Here is a 16,992-nt window from a genome sequence, read left to right on the forward strand (position 1 = left end):
TTTTTTTTCTTTGATACTAACAGCCTGGTTACTTTGGTGCCACCTTACATACTTATAAATCTGTTATAGCTTAATCAATAAAAAAATTGTGCTCTTTTCTTCTATATTGGTAGGGAGGTCTTTTTGATGGCAGGATTGTTTTATTTCTCCAACCATTTTCGTAACTAGCCTTCTGAAATCTGACAGAATTAATACTCTAGATTGCACTATTTTCCTCTAGCATCTTATAGGATTTCTAGAAAAGGACTTTTTAATTTGATCAGGTCCCATTTATTTATTCTTCTTGCTGTGATTGCTTGTGGGGTCTTCTTCATAAATTCTTTGCCTAGGCCAATGTCTATAAGAGTTTTTCCAATTTTTCTTCTAAAATTCTTATGGTTTCATGCCTGAGGTTTAAGTCGGTTATCCATCATGAGTCAATATCTCTAATCATCAGGGAAATGCAACTCAAAACCACAATGAGGTATCACTTTACTCCAGTGAGAATGGCTTTTATCAAAAAGTCCCAAAACAACAAATGTTGGTGTGGATGTGAAGAGATAGAAACACTCATACACTGCTAGTGGGACTGCAAATTAGTACAACCTCTATGGAAAGTAAAATGGAGATGCCTCAAAGAACTAAAAGTAGAACTGCCATTTGATCCAGCAATCCCACTACTGAGTATTTACCCAAAGGGAAAAAAAAAGACATTCTATAGTAAAGACATCTGCACTTGAATGTTTACAGCAGCACAATTCACAATTGCAAAAATGTGGAATCAATCCAAGTGCCCATTAATACATGAATGGATTAATAAAATGTGGTATATGCATACAATGGAGTACTACTAATCCATAAAAAACATTCATGAACTAATACCTCTTATATTATCCTGGATGAAGCTGGAGGCCATTCTTTGAAATGAAGTATCTCAAGAATGGAAAAACAAAGTCCACATTCTACTCACCATTATATCAGCACTAATTGATCAACACTTATGTGCACATATGGAAGTAACATTCATTGAGTGTTGGGCAGGTGGGAGGGAGGAGGAGAGGATGGGTAAGTTCATACCTAATGGATGCAATGTGCATTTTCTGGGGGATGGGCACGCTTATAGCTCTGAGTTGGGTGGTGCAAAGGCAATATATGTAAGCAAAGTGTTTGGATCCTTGTAATATTCTGAAATACAGTATTTTTTCCTGTTTTTGTATATTTAAGACTTATTTTTGGACTTCCTATTTCCAAAGGACTTCAAAACCTTTCTGATCTCGTCTTCTTATATAACCCTCTATATAGAAACTCAGGGATGGTAAAAATATTTTATTTTGTTTCCATCTGTACCCTAGATTTATCATTCTGCTTTTAACATCATTAGAGGCAGTTCAAAAATTGCATGTCTACCACAATACTCTTGACATCTCAAAAGTTCTTAGCTCTAAAGCCTTTTAATGACCACATTCTCCTCTTAGCTGCAGTTGAAATGAGAGCATCTATCTTATTTATCTAGGCATACTTTAGATTTGAATCCTCTGAAATTTATTTTCTTATGAACTTGTGCCTTTCTGGGTTTTTTGCTTTTGGCTTTAAAAATTGCAGATCAGGAGTGAGAGAAAGGCTCATTTTCTGGTTTGTTTTATAACTCAGCATTCTAGCTTTGCTAACTAAATTCAGGTTACTAAAAATTTGCATTTTTATCACTCATGGGAGGCAGTATTACAGAACCACTGAAAACCAACACAACAGAGTCAATACTGGTGTGTTGACTTTGATGTGTTGGTTTTAAGCCTCCTTCTGATGTTCCTTCTCAGTGCCTTTAATACTCAGCTGCTGCCTGAATGACCTAGTGAATAAGTTATAATGAAAACAGTTTGCTTCTATGCTTTGTATAATAATCCTCTAAATCACAGAGGGAATGCATACAAAAGTAATACTTAGAACACAATCTGATTACAACAGGCAATAAAACTATGCTTAAAAATGCTCATATGTTTGAGGTAATCTAAGGACATTTTCTTTTCTCTTTCTTTAACAAACATTTATTAACATTAACATATTTTAAGCACTACACTAAGGAAACATACAAAATAAAATAAGCCCTGAGAAATTTACAAATCAGTGATCCAGAAAGAAGGAAAATCATTAATTATCATATAGTAAGTTAAGTGTGATGAGCTAGGTACAGAGCATGTCTTAAAGAAAGAAGCATACGAAAATGGATGTGTCCTTGTTTAGAAATAGATTCAAGGCCGGGCGTGGTGGCTTACGCGTGTAATCCTAGCCCTCTGGGAGGCCGAGGCGGGTGGATCGCTCGAGGTCAGGAGTTCGAGACCAGCCTGAGTGAGACCTGTCTCTACTAAAAAAATAGAAATAAATTATCTGGACAACTAAAAATATATATAGAAAAAATTAGCCAGGCATGGTGGCGCATGCCTGTAGTCCCAGCTACTCGGGAGGCCGAGGCAGTAGGATCGCTTAAGCCCAGGAGTTTGAGGTTGCTGTGAGCTAGGCTGACACCACGGCACTCACTCTAGCCTGGGCAACAAAGTGAGACTCTGTCTCAAAAAAAAAAAAAAAAAAAAGAAATAGATTCAGGGAAAAGGGGAGATGTACCGATGGTCTTAAAGAGAGGAGATGTATTTGCCAGGTAGACAAAAGAAAAGGTGGGGCAGGTTATTTCAGGTAAAGGGAATAGCATGTGTAAATTTGTGGAGGCAAGATACAGTGTGTCAGAGACATCAAGTAATCCAGAGTCCTTCTAACCATCCTCTTATACATCTCCACCTATATGCTGGACACTGCTATACATGAGGGATCCAACATGCAAAGAAACACTCAGCCCTCAAAGGGTTTCAGTCAAGTTGTAGAGACAGACTTTTTGAAAATTTCAAAATATTAATTAAGAGGATACAAGGGTTTTTATTATATGAATACCTGTATAATGCTTAAGTCAAGGCCATTGGTGTGCCCATCACAAGGATAGGGTTGATTCTACCCAACAGGTAAATTTTTATCCCACACTCCTCCTCCCAACCTCCCTGCTTCTTGGTTTCTCATGTCCTTTATTGCTTTGTGCCTATGTATACCCATCAATTAGCTCCAGCTTATTAGTGAGAATATATGGTGCTTGACTTTCCATTCCTGAGATACCTCAGTTAGGATAATGGGCTCCAGTTCTACCTAAGTTGCTGCAAAAGACATTATTTCATTTCTTTTTATGGCTGAGTAGTACTCCATGGTATATAGGTACACCACATTTTCTTTATTCACTCATGAGTTGATGGGCACTTAGGCTGATTTCACATTTTTGCAACTGTGACTTGTAGTGTGATAAACATTTGAGTACAGGTGTCTTTTTGATAAAATGACTTCATTTCCTTTGGTTAGATATCCAGAAGTTGTATTACTCAGTTGAATGGTAAGTCTACATTTATTTCTTTGAGGAATAAACTGTTTCCATACAGGTTATGCTCATTTGCAGTCCCACCAACACTGTACAAGCATTCCTTTTTCTCTGCATCCATGCCATGTATTGTTTTTTGACTTTTTAATAATGGCCATTATGATAGGGGTAAGATGCTATCTCATTGTAGTTTTAATTTGCATTTCCCTGATGATTAATGATGTCGAGCATATTTTCATATGTTTCTTGGCCATTTGTCTATCTTCTTTCAAAAAACTTCTCTTCACATCTTTAGTCCACTTTTTGTGGGACTGTTTGTTTCTTTCTTGCTGATTTGTTTGAGTTCTTGGTAGATTCTGGATATCAGTCCTTTGTTGTATGTATAGTTTGCAAATATTTTCTCCCATTCTGTAGGTTGTCTATTCCTCTTGTTGATTATTTCTTTTGCTGTGCAGAAAGGTTTTTAATTTGATTAAGTTCCATTTATTTATTTTTTTTTATATATTTGCCTTCTGGGTCTTAGCAATAAATTCTTTGCTTATGCCAAGATTTATAAAAGTTTTTCCTATGTTTTCTTCTAGAATTTTTATGGATTTTCATGGTATGCCTTATATTTAAGTCTTTTATCCATCTTGAATTAATTTTTGTGAGTGGTGAGAGATAAGAGTCCTGTTTCATTCTTCTGCATGTGGCTATCAAGTTTCCCAGCACCATTTATTGAACAGGGTGTCTTTCCCCCAAATATGTTGTTGTATGTTTTGTCAAAGATCAGTTGGTTGTAGGTAGATGGTTTTATTTCTGGGTTCTCTATTCTGTTCCAGTGGTCTATGTCTTTATTTTTATACCAGTACCATGCTGTTTTGGTTACTATTAGCCTTGTAGGATAATTTGAAGTCAGGTAATGTGATGTGTCCAGATTTGTTCTTCTTGCCAAAGATTGCTTTTGCTATTCAGTCTCTTTTTTTGGTTCCAAAAGAAGCTTAGGATTATTTTTTCTAGACCTGGTATTTTGATGGGGATTTCACTGAATTTGTAAAACACTTTGGACAGTATGGATATTTTAACAATGTTGATTCTACCAATCCATGAAGAGGGGATGTTTTTCAATTTGTTTGTGTCACCTATGATTTCTTTCATGAGTGTTTTGTAGTTTTCCTTGTAGATATCTTTCACTTTCTTGGTTAAGTATATTTCTAGATATTTTATTTTCTTTGTAGCTATTGTGAATGGTATTGAGTCCTTGGTTTGACTCTGCACTTGACTGTTATTAGTATATAGAAATGCTACTATTTGTGTATATTGATTTTGTAGTTTGAGACTTTGCTGAATTTATTTATCAATTCTAGGAGTATTTTGGTAGAGTCTTTAGAGTTTTCTAGATAAAAGGTCATATTGTCAGCAAACAGATAATTTGACCTTCTCTTTCTCAATTTGGGTGCACTTTATTTTTATTTTTTTAAACAACAAGGCTAGTTTATTTTATAATGACTTGTGAGGTAGTTTATGTGGGAAACAGCAGGCAAATCATTAATACCCTCTCTGGACTTAGTTCAGCACACATCTCACTGGGGCAAAAGGACCCTCATGTTGATGTCCTCATTGTGTCAAAAGGATCACAAAAGGAGGGAAACCCAGGCCAAGTGAAGTATCTCCAAGATATAGATCCCAATTTCCATAAAATGGGCTCAGCAGATTCCACAAATTGTAAGAGAACTTTATTTTAATAAAATGTCCTCTTTTTAAGTTGGCCCCTTCCTTCACCACTAGAAAGCAGCTTTACCACTAAAAAGCAATCGGTTTATTTAGACATACTCTTCTTAGGCAACTTTAACTTCTTCTTCTGTTGTACGATCACTCTGCACTTTTCACTTTCAGTCTTCTCTTCAAATACTTTTGCTGCATCACTGTTTCTGTTTCTGCTTCTGCTTCTTTATCATCTCCAGTGAGAAGATCCAATCTATCTCCCACTTGTACTATTCTGCTTTTCTTCCATAATTTTTCCCCATTCAGCCTGAGTTCACCTTTGTAGAGTGCATCTTCCCGCTTTGTTTCTCTCAATATCGAGGCCTGTCTTCAGGATAACATCATACCAAAAAGATGGCACTACTTTTTCTAGGCCTTTACAGTCCTTGACCACACTAGGTTCATCCTCAAGCTCCTCTTCTGACTCACCCATTTCATCATGATCCTCCTCTGCATCAGAGTCCTCTTCATCTTCTGCTTTTTATGGAGACTTTTCAGTAGATTTTTTAGAGCTTATTTTACTTTTAAGTCTTATGGAAAATGGAAAAAATATATTCTGGATATATTAAAAGCCCTAGGAGTCTCAATGAGAAAATATTGTGGAAAAGTGTTTTATAATTTGATGCATTTAACTCAGTACTTGAAAAATACAAGTATTGATTCCAGGAAGTACAGAGTTTGTGTGAAGAAGGTGTCCCTCAAAGCAAACCCTGGAGCCCAATCCAGGCATCTGGCTTTCTTAAAACACTGACAAGCAGTCTGACATTAGCCATAGCCATGGTACATATAATCCTTACCTCAGGGTTGCTTGTCCCTCCCTGTGGGTGTACTGACCTGAATGTACTTTATTTCTCTCTCTTGCCTGATCGCTCTGGCTAGGACTTCCAATACTATGTTAAATAGAAATGGTGACAGTGGGCACCCTTATTTTGTTCCACTTCTTAGGTGGAATGTGTTCAACTTTTCCCTATTCAGTATGACATTGGCTGGGTTTTTCATATATGGCTTTTATAAATTTGAGATATGTTCCTTCTATGCCTAGTTTGTTGAGGGTTTTTATCACGAAAAGGTGCTGAATTTTTTCTGCATCTGTATAGATGATCATATGGTCTTTGTTTTTGTTTCTGTTTCTGTTTACCTGGTGAATCATGTTTATTGACTTGCATATGTTGACCCATCCTTGCATACCTTGGTTGAAACCCACTTGATCATGCTGGATTATCTTTTTGATGTGCTATTGAATTTCATTTGCTAGTATTTTGTTGAGAATTTTTGTGTCCATGTTCATAAGGGATATTGGTCTGTAGCTTTCTTCTTTTTTTTATGGTGTCCTTTCCTGTGGCCACTGCAATCTGGATAGGAGTTGGGAAATGTTTGTGTGGGGACAAGTGACATGGAAACTGAAGGGCTGAACCTCCCTGTGGAAGACAAAGGCACATAATGGGTGGAGCAATATGGTACCACTGCCTCAGCTTGGGTCTACAGTGAGGCTGAACAACCCCAACGGTGATGGCAGCTTGGTACTTTGTTCTCAAGAAGCTCCCAGTTCACTGGGGACAGCAGCTTTTGAGCTCATGAGGGTAGAGAAGCTCTATGGCAGCTTGGGAGGCTGCAGTCTGCTGGAAGTGTGAACGGAGGAGATACAAAACCCCCATCTACCCTTTCTATGGGGCTCCAAGTTCCTCAGGGGGTGATCTCTGCCAAAATCTTGCTCCTTCTTGTTCTGCTCCACAACTTCTTCCCATGGAATCTCCAGTAGGTTCTGGCACTTTTCCCTCAGAATTATACCTGAGCTATGTATTTTTTTTTTTTTCATTTACAACTTTTCCTTCTTTCTGAGACAATCCAGAGACTGATGTCTTTAGTCAGTATATTCCCATGATGGTGAATTGCATTACTTAAAACATTATCAACCTCAGTGAATGTAGTTGTTTTAGTAAATATGCTTTTGTTTTGGCAGAATTGAATTTAATCTCTTCCCTATTGTAATATTGCCTCTCTCTTGCAATAGTTTAAAATAAAGTCCTCCTTGACTGTTTTTGAGACAGACATTTAAAAAAAAATGGCAGCAGCCCTGAAGTAAGTGTCTCATAGATGTTTGTGTGAGTTGTGGAGGATACACTTAACTAACTGGGAGTATCAGGAAGGTTTCCAGAGGCTCTTATATTACAACTGAGTATTGAAGTAAAAGTGGATGTTCACCAGGGTAAGGTACAGAATGGCACTTCAGGAAGGTCAATCCCTGCCCCTAACTCTTACTCTTCAGGCAATCTCTGTTTATTTAAATGCAATGATACAGTTCCAGCATGCCACATCCTTGTTGACATATGATTATATTAGTTAATTTTGGCCATTCTGAGAAGGAAGGGTGCAGTATTGTCTTATTGTGGTTTTAATTTGTATTTCTTGAAGAATACAAATTTTGAGTGAGTTTTCATATGCTTACTACTTTGGTGAAGTGCCTTTTTGCCCTTCCTTTTTCATGTACAAGGTGCTTTATTCAGTGGTTCTCAACCCTGGCTACAAAGTAAAACATCTTTGGAATTTTGCTCTGGGATCCACCCCCCAAAACTCAGATTTAATTGTTATGGCTTGTGGTTTCTGGCATTGGTATTTCCAAAAAAAGCACCCTTTGTAATGCTATGTGCATCCAGGCTTGAAAACCCTACTGCACTACTTCAGTGTTCTTGAACTTCAGTTGGCATCAGAATCACCTGGAAGGCTTGTTAAATCACAGATTGCTAGGGTCCACCCCAGAGTTTCTGATCCAGTGAGTCTGGGTTAGAGCTTGGGAATCTGCATTTCAAACAAGTTTTTACATGGTGATGCTGCTGGTTCTAGGGCCACCTTCTGAGTTCCACTGCTTTAGCCAAACTAAACTAGCAATTTCCCTATGGACTTCCCAAATTCTTTCAAGCCTTTCCTCTTCATCTATCCTATTCTCTGTATGGAATGTCATCTAACCCTTTTTTTTTCTTGCACTTTTTTAAATTCTTCAAGCACCAGCTGGACTATCACAACCTTTGTGAAGTCCGTTCAGATTCATTTGCTCTATCATCTCACTTCTCACACTCTATTGCATAATTTATGTGATAATTGCACTTATCATACTGTTTTGTTAATATCTGTTTATTTGTTCTGGTGGCAGTACCTCCTGTGAGTGTGAGAGTGAGAGTTCTGTAAAACCAGAAACCAGTATGCTTTATTCTCTGAATGTTTAGCAACTAAGAATATCTGGCACATGACTGAGTTTCCACTATTTTGTTAAAATTTTTTTTTGGTTGTTGTTTTAATGAATAAGGGGCTGAATGACTAAAGAAAATGTGACATATAAGGCTTCTCACATGCTCAGATTCCGTAAAACCACAAGTGACCATCTGTTACTAAATTCGTGGCCAGATCACATGAGCCAAAGAGCAAATCTATAGCAAATACTAATACAAAAGCCATATATCATCACAGGCTGCTGTTAGGGTTATCTTTTTTCCTTTTTAAAGACATAAGAAGGAGACTTAAAAAGAAATTCTTTTGAATAGAATAAGCTGGCAACTATAAAATCAAAGGAAAATTTTACAAACTGAAATCAAAGTATGATTCCTCTGAGAATATTATATTTGTTTCCTGAAGGTTTTCTTATCAAGTAATAAGTGCTTTTTTAACAAATTTGAATACTTTAGGGCTTTTAAAAACACAAAGTTCCATATGAAGATTATGTTGCTATAAATGATGTAATGTTTTATTGAAAGCTTCACTTTCAAAATGAAATGATCATGATAATATTAATAGCAATAATAATGGCTACAATTTACTTGCTTACCTTGTGCCAGGGACTTTGTTAAGTGCTGGCTACACATTATATTATTTAATGCTTACAAGAGTCCCATGAGGTGGGTATTATTATTCCATTTTCATATATGACAATACTGAGGTTGAAAAAAGTTAAATAATTTGTTCAAAACCTGCATTCAATCCCATTTCTATGTAGGGTTGCCAGATAAAATTCAGGAAGCTCAATTGAATTTGAATTTCAGATAAATAAAAAATATTTTCTTTGGTATAAGTTTGTCCCATGTAATATTTGGGACATGATTATATTAGAAAATTATTTACTGTTTATTTGAAATGTAACTTTAACTGAGTGCCCTGCGTTTATTTTTAAAAATCTGGATACCGTGTTTCTATCTCATTCTAAAAACATTTGCATCAGAGCACTAGGTTGCACTGTATTCTAATTGTCTCCCATGCACAGGCAATTCCCAGTTTACTCACATTAAATCTGTGGGATACACATCAAACATTTAGCACAGCATCAAGGTCCTTTATGATCTGGCCTCTGCCCTCCTGTTTTCCACATTCAGGGGTATAGCAAGTGCCAAGGCCCCGAGGCAGAAGCTGAATGGTGTGTGCCTGGAGGCCAAAAAGCTGATGTGGGGTGAGTGGGAGAGAACTAGGAGTAAGATCAGAGAGGTAACGGGGGCCAGATCATGCAGGACATTGTAGATCATTGTGAGGATTTATGTCTGTCCTCTGAATGAGGTAGGCAGTTATTGGAGTTTTGAGCAGAATGACATGGCCTGGCTTAAGCTTTAACAGAACCAAATTGGCAGCTCTTTGAAGAACAATCTGCAGGGGAATAAGGGCAGACGCAGGGAGTTATTGCAAAATATTCAGGCATTAGCTCAAGTGGCTGCTTTTCTTATTGGAATTCCTGGTTCAGGCTTTAAAGTAGTGTTACTTGGTGGTCTTGGGGACAACTTCTAACTTGGAGCTGGGGAGAGGGGGATCATTTTCCCAACTGTAATGTGGAACTTAGTGTGGCTTCTCTGGCACAATGAGACCTGAAGGGACCTTGCACCAACTGTACCTTGTGCGTGTTCCTCCTTTGGGTGTGGGAGAGGCAGTCTTATTGGCTGAGAGCAATGTGTTCTCACAAAAGGCAACAGCAAGGCTGCATCCTCAAGAAAGCAGCAGGCAGAAGCAGCACATAAGCAGATATGTTCCTGAGCATAGCTCAGCTACTTCTTGGGACCCTCAGAAACAACCAGGAGAGACTCTGAGGGGGTAGTAGGTTTTGCAGCTATGCAGAGGCTGATATGAATACGGTAAACTTTTATTACCAATATAACTATGACTTAATTTATACCATGTCTGGAAAGGCATGGAAACATTAGGGTTACCAGAATTAAATAAATGAAGTTAAAGGGAACAATAAAACAGAAAAATATAAAAGGATACAAATGCCCTACAGCAAAAACACAAAGATTTACTCTGTGGCAGGCATGTGATTTTTAGACATCATTTGTTCCTCATGGCAATCCTGGGTCAGACCCATATTATTTCAACCCTCTTTAGATGAAACAATTGAACCTAGTGAGGACACAGGTAAGTAAGTAGCTTGCACAAAGTCACGGGGATTTAAAAGTGCTTCTGTCAGACTGCAGACAGAGCTCTTGTTTGTCACAATTAAGCCACTCAGCCCCAGGGAGAAAAACTGCCCTACTAGGCTAGGCAAACGTCTTTAACTAAAATAAAAATGATTGAAATCAGGAAAGATGCCAAGAGTAGCAAGTCTGAAATTCAAAATGAGGAACACTTATTACAGAGGGATTAGAGTTCTGGAAAAGGCAGGCTTCAGATAGAAAGCCAGAAACGGAGATGTCTGCCTGTTACACCCTTTGCCTCACATCAGTGGCTTAGCCATATCCCATTTCTGTTGAGACGAGCTGGCCAATTAGCTTGCATGGCTCTGGCCATTCATGCCTCAGCAGCAGGTCACCCAGACCAGGTCACTTGGAGGACATATATGGTATAGCTATTCATCCTGTCTCTAACTCCATCCAAATTATGGAACAGCTTTCTTTACACCTTCAGTATGTGTTCTCAGGAAGATAGCATATGATCGATTGACAGAGTTCAAGATGAACGTCTCTAATGCTGTGCCAAAATACATGCCCAAATTAAACAGATTAAGTAACCACTTTCTTGCTTCTTTGTAATTTATACTTCTAATTAATTCAGTAGGCACTACCTTTGGGGCATATGTCTCACAAGTTCTTGTCTGCCCTCTAGCTAGCATTCAGTCCAAATGATAATAAAAAGAAAGAGAAGCACAGTTGATATGGGCAGGCATCCAGGTGAAGGATTTCAATTAGGAAAAGAACAAAAAGTTCCAAAAAGGAGGAGACATTTTCAGTCTTTCTCAGAAAAACTGAGAATATTGACCAGAATGCTTTATGCATTCGTTTTTTAATGGTGTACCAGAATGCTTGCTTTGAGTTCTCTTTCACTGCAGGACTGGATTTGTGGTCCAAAGCTTCCCCAGTATCCATAGGAATTCAATAGCTGGTAAGCCCAGGTGACTTACTGCTTAGTCGAATGTTTTGTTATATCCTGAGGGATGTCTTACAGTATAGTACTCAGCTTGCATGCCTAAGTATTACACAGTTCAGCTAGGTAATTCTGCTGTGGATTCTGACTAGATTTGCCTGATTCGATTGTGTGCAGTCAGCAAAAGCAAAAGTAATTACAAGTAGAATTCAAAAGAACTCAAATTCTCCTTAATCCATTTAAATGTTTTGCTTGTCTATGTTTCTTTTGGGAATTGATGGTTTAGCTCTGTAGTTTCAAACCTCAGCCTGACCAAAGAACTGATTCCAGGCTTCTTCTTCAGATAATCTATACTGGCAGTTTTAGCAAGCACCCTACGTATTGGTTGTAAGTTGACCAAGAACTTTGGAAAACACTGCATTAGCCTCTCTGAGGCTCCATAACACATCTGACAGTTTTGTAGTATCCTAGAGTGCACCCAGAAGCCTTTTCTCATACACTTGAGGGGAGTTCCTTTGCCTTTATGAATTAGCAGGGTGCTAAACATTTACTTTTCTATAGTATTTCCATTACGACACAGACAACTTTTACTTTGGATTATGTTATATTATATTAATATAAAGGAGGACACAAATTCGGTGGACATGAATAAAGAGAAATAAAAGAGCTTGCAAGGTAAATGTCTTATTTGTGGAGTTTTCAGTAGCTTTATTTAAAAAAATCCCAATTTTTATTATCTACCTACCTACCTACCTATGATTTGTGATATCTAATGCATTTTGGATTTTAAATATATTTTCCATAAAATGATCTGGGGACAATAAAAGAGGATTTGAATATTCTTCCTTTGACTTTAGTATATGATTTTTTAAAATTTGGCATCGTTCAAGGTGAAGTTCCAATCCCATTTCCGCTGGCAGATTTATTGACCACGTCAGCTATGTGTGGTTCCCCACCTGTAAACTGTATTTCTCATATAGTTTTTTATCATAATATACTGCTTTGTACTTTTTTGGCTGTGGCCTTTATCTTCAGTTCACATCCTTCTTGATATGATTTTCCTTCTTTATTCCCATAGCACAAATATGAGTGCCATTCGTCTAGTGACCAATCAATAAATATTTGTTAGTGGATTTATTCAGAAACAGTAGTGGTTTGATAGTGTATGTACAGTGCATTAATATAGAGAGTTTGATTTGAAATAAATTCAAATTTTGATTTCTATGTACTAGTGGAATATATAGGTCTGGATTATTGTAGAATCACAGATTTTTAGCCTTGGCTACCTTCTTATAAATTATCAAGTCCAAGCCTGTTTTCTTTTTTGTTTCTGTTTTTTATATATGGGGAAATCAGTCATTTCTCTGCAAGACACTAAGCTACTTGAGACAATGAGCTATTTTCTTAAACATTTCATTTCACACATAAAGTAATCATTTTAGTTATCTTTGCATTTTTTGGTAGCTCCTAGTGCACACATGATAGGTTCCCACATGTTAGGTTAACAGATTGCTTCATGAAAATGAATTTCACTAAGTGGGTATTTAGAACTAGACCTTGTGTGAACAGCCTGTGCTCGTGTCTTCAGCTTCTCACTGCTCCACAAGAAGCACCGCCATTTACAGGTATCCTACTATCTCATTTTGCTCAATCTCCCTCACTTCAGATTCAATTCTTATTTCCTATTCATTCTTTTGGAATAACACTCTGGATTTGCCTTAAGCAGATCTGAATGGGCATGTAGATACCAGCTCTTCTTCTCAACTACTATTGCACTTGTTAAAATCCTAATTATGTTGTATCTTTGCCATTGACATTTATAATGCCCTTCATTATGACAAAAAGAGAAGATTCGTGCTTTTATTTCCCTTTCGGGGAAGCAAGGATGATTTGATTCACGTAGTCTGGAAAGGAGACAACTGTAGATACTAGACCAGGCAATTATCTCTTGGCCAGTCACTAGGAGGGACTTCCTAGTCTCCATATAGATTGTAAAGACTGAGTGTTAAATCTATCCTTATTCATTATATTTCAAGTCTTAAAAACAATGACATACTAGAGGGAAGATTTAATTCTTTAGCTCCCTAAGCATCCAATTATAATGCATAGGATAAGGGAGAAAACCTGAGCACCTCCAGGCGGTGCTCAGTTCTAATCAGTTCTAATCAGTTGCTTTCTGTGTGTTTAGAGCAAAATTTAGACTGTAGTTTGGATTTATTCCCATGACTGCAAGGTCAAGCCTTGCTCCTTCAGACCAGAGGGAAAAATCAAACAGAATGGATTTTAGAAATTTCTGATCTAACCTTACTATTTTGCAAATAACAACATTGAGACTCAGAGAAGCTACTGGTTTAAGGTGATTCAATTGGATTAATAGTGACAGATCTAGGACTGAAATTGACCATGCTATCTCTTTCATGTCAGCCTTTTGGTAACTGTCCTACTCTTTCCCTTCCCATCCAATATTTGCAGTGATTTCATGACCATATAGATGACTCATCTAGTATCTGAGTGCCTGAGTTCCTTAAATTCTTCATCTGTTGTGACTTTCATACTGATCTCACTTCCATCACCCCCTCCCATGGACCGTCTCATCCCCTATAACTGTCCACCTCTGAAATAGCTCAGTCTCTAAGTACAACATTTGTTCTTCTTTCTCGGTTCTTAATGGCATAGGGACTTTTTATTCATCTCGCCTTTATTTTCTCTTTTTCAGCCCACTCCGACGTTCCCTTCTTTCCTTGTCAGATTCTATGACCCATTAGTCAGATACTTTTTTTTACTAATATCCTCAACTCCCTTTATTTATTGTTTTTCTTTGGGTTCATCTGACAAAAATCCAGCTCTGCACCTGTTTGCTTTCCTCATGCTTCTACCAAGGCTGATAAAAGCCAATGGAGAAAATGCCACAGCTGGGCAGATGGATGACTTCATAACAGTAGTTCTCAAAGTGTGATCCCAGCCTAGCAGCAGCAGCATGACCTGGGAACTTGTTAGAAATGCAAATTCCTAGAGCTCCCTCAGCACACTGAATCAGAAACTCTAAGAATGGGACACAACTGTCTGTGTTTTTACAAGTGCTCCACATAATTATGATATACTTTAAAGTTTGCAAAATACTACTCTATTAATTTTGGGTTTGTAATCTCTTCTGGCTATTAACACCGCCAATCTTTTTTTTTTTTTTTTTTTTTGAGACAGAGTCTCGCTCTGTTGCCCAGGCTAGAGTGAGTGCCGTGGCATCAGCCTAGCTCACAGCAACCTCAAACTCCTGGGCTTAAGTGATCCTACTGCCTCAGCCTTCCGAGTGGCTGGGACTACAGGCATGTGCCACCATGCCCGGCTAATTTTTTCTATATATATTTTTAGTTTGTCTAGATAATTTCTTTCTATTTTTAGTAGAGATGGGGGTGTCACTCTGGCTCAGGCTGGTCTCGAACTCCTGACCTAGAGTGATCCACCTGCCTCAGCCTCCCAGAATGCTAGGATTACAGGCATGAGCCACCATGCCTGGCCAACACCGCCAATCTTTATATGTTCTTCATATTAGTAATATTCTATGTTTCCATGTTAGTTTTTTCAAATCTTTTCCATTCTTCTCAAATTTGTGACACTGCCCATCTCTCCTCACTCTCCAGAGGTTATTATTCTCTAACTTTTCTTAGTTTGTGCTTGAACTCCCTTAAATTCCTGCCACAAAATCCTCAGACTTACTAGAATCAGTTGCAGTGGAAGAGTCTTCACATCTGAAGCAGTCCCTACATTTGTGTTCCAGATTCATTTCCCATCAGCATTGGGACTTTCCCTCTTTCTCTTTACCAAGTTCTCTCTTTCTACTGGCATCCTGAACCCAACCTCATCACAATTTACATTCTGCATGTGATGAAAAGCATTGGAGAGTTTTAAGCAAGGGAGTGGCATTATCTGACATATAGTTTATATCCTTCTTCTGTGGAGAATCGGTTGCATGAGGCAAGAGCTGAAGCAAGAAAACCAGTTTGGATGGGACAGAAAAGTCTGAAGAGAGGGGATGGTGGCATAGGCCAGGTTACTTATAGTGGAGGTGTGACAAGCTTTGGGCTGTGATTTGGAGGTAGAGTTAACAGGGGTGATAGTGGGGGTCAGAGACAATACTAGTTTTTTGGTTGCAATAACTGTGTGGATGGTGATGCTGTTTACCAGAATGAGGAAGACTGGGAAAGAATAAGATGGCTGGAAAACAATCAAGAAAAATTTCTGGCCATGTTAAGTTTCAATTGTTTATTGAAGATCTATATGGAAATAGTCAGCTAAATATTTAAGCCTAGAGTTCCAGGAAAAGATCAGGAATAGACATGTAGATTTAGGAATCTTTGGCCTATACGTAAGACTCAAAGTTCTGGTATTTAATGAAATACCAGAACCTGGAAAAGTGTGCAAAAAGAGAAGGTGGCCTGTGACAAAGCCCTGAGCTATCCTAATATTAAAGTGGGAGATTGGAGAGAAAATTTATAGCATAGAAGACTGAGAATGAGCAATTGGTAGAGTAGGAGAATTTCTCGGAAGAAGGGAATGGGCAACTGTGCAAAATTTTGCTGAGAAGCAAATTAAAATAAGAACAGAGAAATAGTCATTGGAAATGGAACATGGAGGCTTCCAGAGAGCTGCAGGAGAGCAGTAACAACGGCATGTTGACAACAGAGGTCTCATTAGAATGAAACCCATGGAAAGGAAATCACATTGTTGAATTAGTCTTGCCTAATCATGTAGTCCTACCTAAGAAGAAGCTGAGACACTTGTTTGTCCTTTACTCTGATCCTTGATCAATAGATTCCTGAAATCAATATAATTCTAAAAACATGTGCTTAAGTTCCTCAAACTAATGCAGACTTTTGTAGAAATAGGAGTGGTTGTTAAAATGTCATGTTTAAAAAGTTTAAATGAATGTGTCATGAATTTTAACAGAGCTGGAATGTTAAAAGTCAATATAGAATTCTGTAAAATTAAGCTGTCTTTGAAACTATCGATAAAGTGGTTACCACACCAAAACAACCACTACCACCACCATGACAAAACTAGTTAAGTAACAATAGGTACAGTATTAAAACAAACTGGATGCCACATTGGAAACAAAAATTTTTCTTTGGGGCCATGGAGTTTTGTTACAAAAATAGAATAAAAACTTTAAAAACAAACAAACAAACAAAAAAATAAATTGGAATCTAATATTACCTCAGATAAGCCAAGTTTAATATGATCGGTCCATAGATATTTGAGAGTTGACAACACACATACACGCAAACATACACACTTGCCCTTGTACAATTTTTATTAGTCAAATCCTTTGAGATAGTATATTTAATTTCATGGTTGATAAAATATGAGAAACAACATCCTTATCAGCATATATTTACTGGGTCCCTAATGTGGTTACGCAGAAAAGGACACCTGGAAATGAACAGTATATTGATGACAATATTAGGAAAATAAAATATCTAAAGAATCAGATCTTAGCTAAATTTCCAAATCATAAAAACTGATTATCAGGCAACACAGGC

The 16,992-nt window shown here is 37.6% G+C and overlaps 1 protein-coding gene and 1 pseudogene across 13 annotated transcripts in view; both read right to left on the reverse strand.

The window, feature by feature from the left end:
* Positions 1 to 16,992, reverse strand: part of RALYL (RALY RNA binding protein like) — a 644,676-nt gene that overhangs the window by 25,117 nt on the left and 602,567 nt on the right. The window lies entirely within an intron of this gene.
* On the reverse strand, positions 5,184 to 5,907 carry LOC123644690 (annotated as a pseudogene).

The sequence above is a fragment of the Lemur catta genome, chromosome 9, assembly GCF_020740605.2.
Source record: "Lemur catta isolate mLemCat1 chromosome 9, mLemCat1.pri, whole genome shotgun sequence".
NCBI classification, from domain to species: Eukaryota; Metazoa; Chordata; class Mammalia; order Primates; family Lemuridae; genus Lemur; species Lemur catta.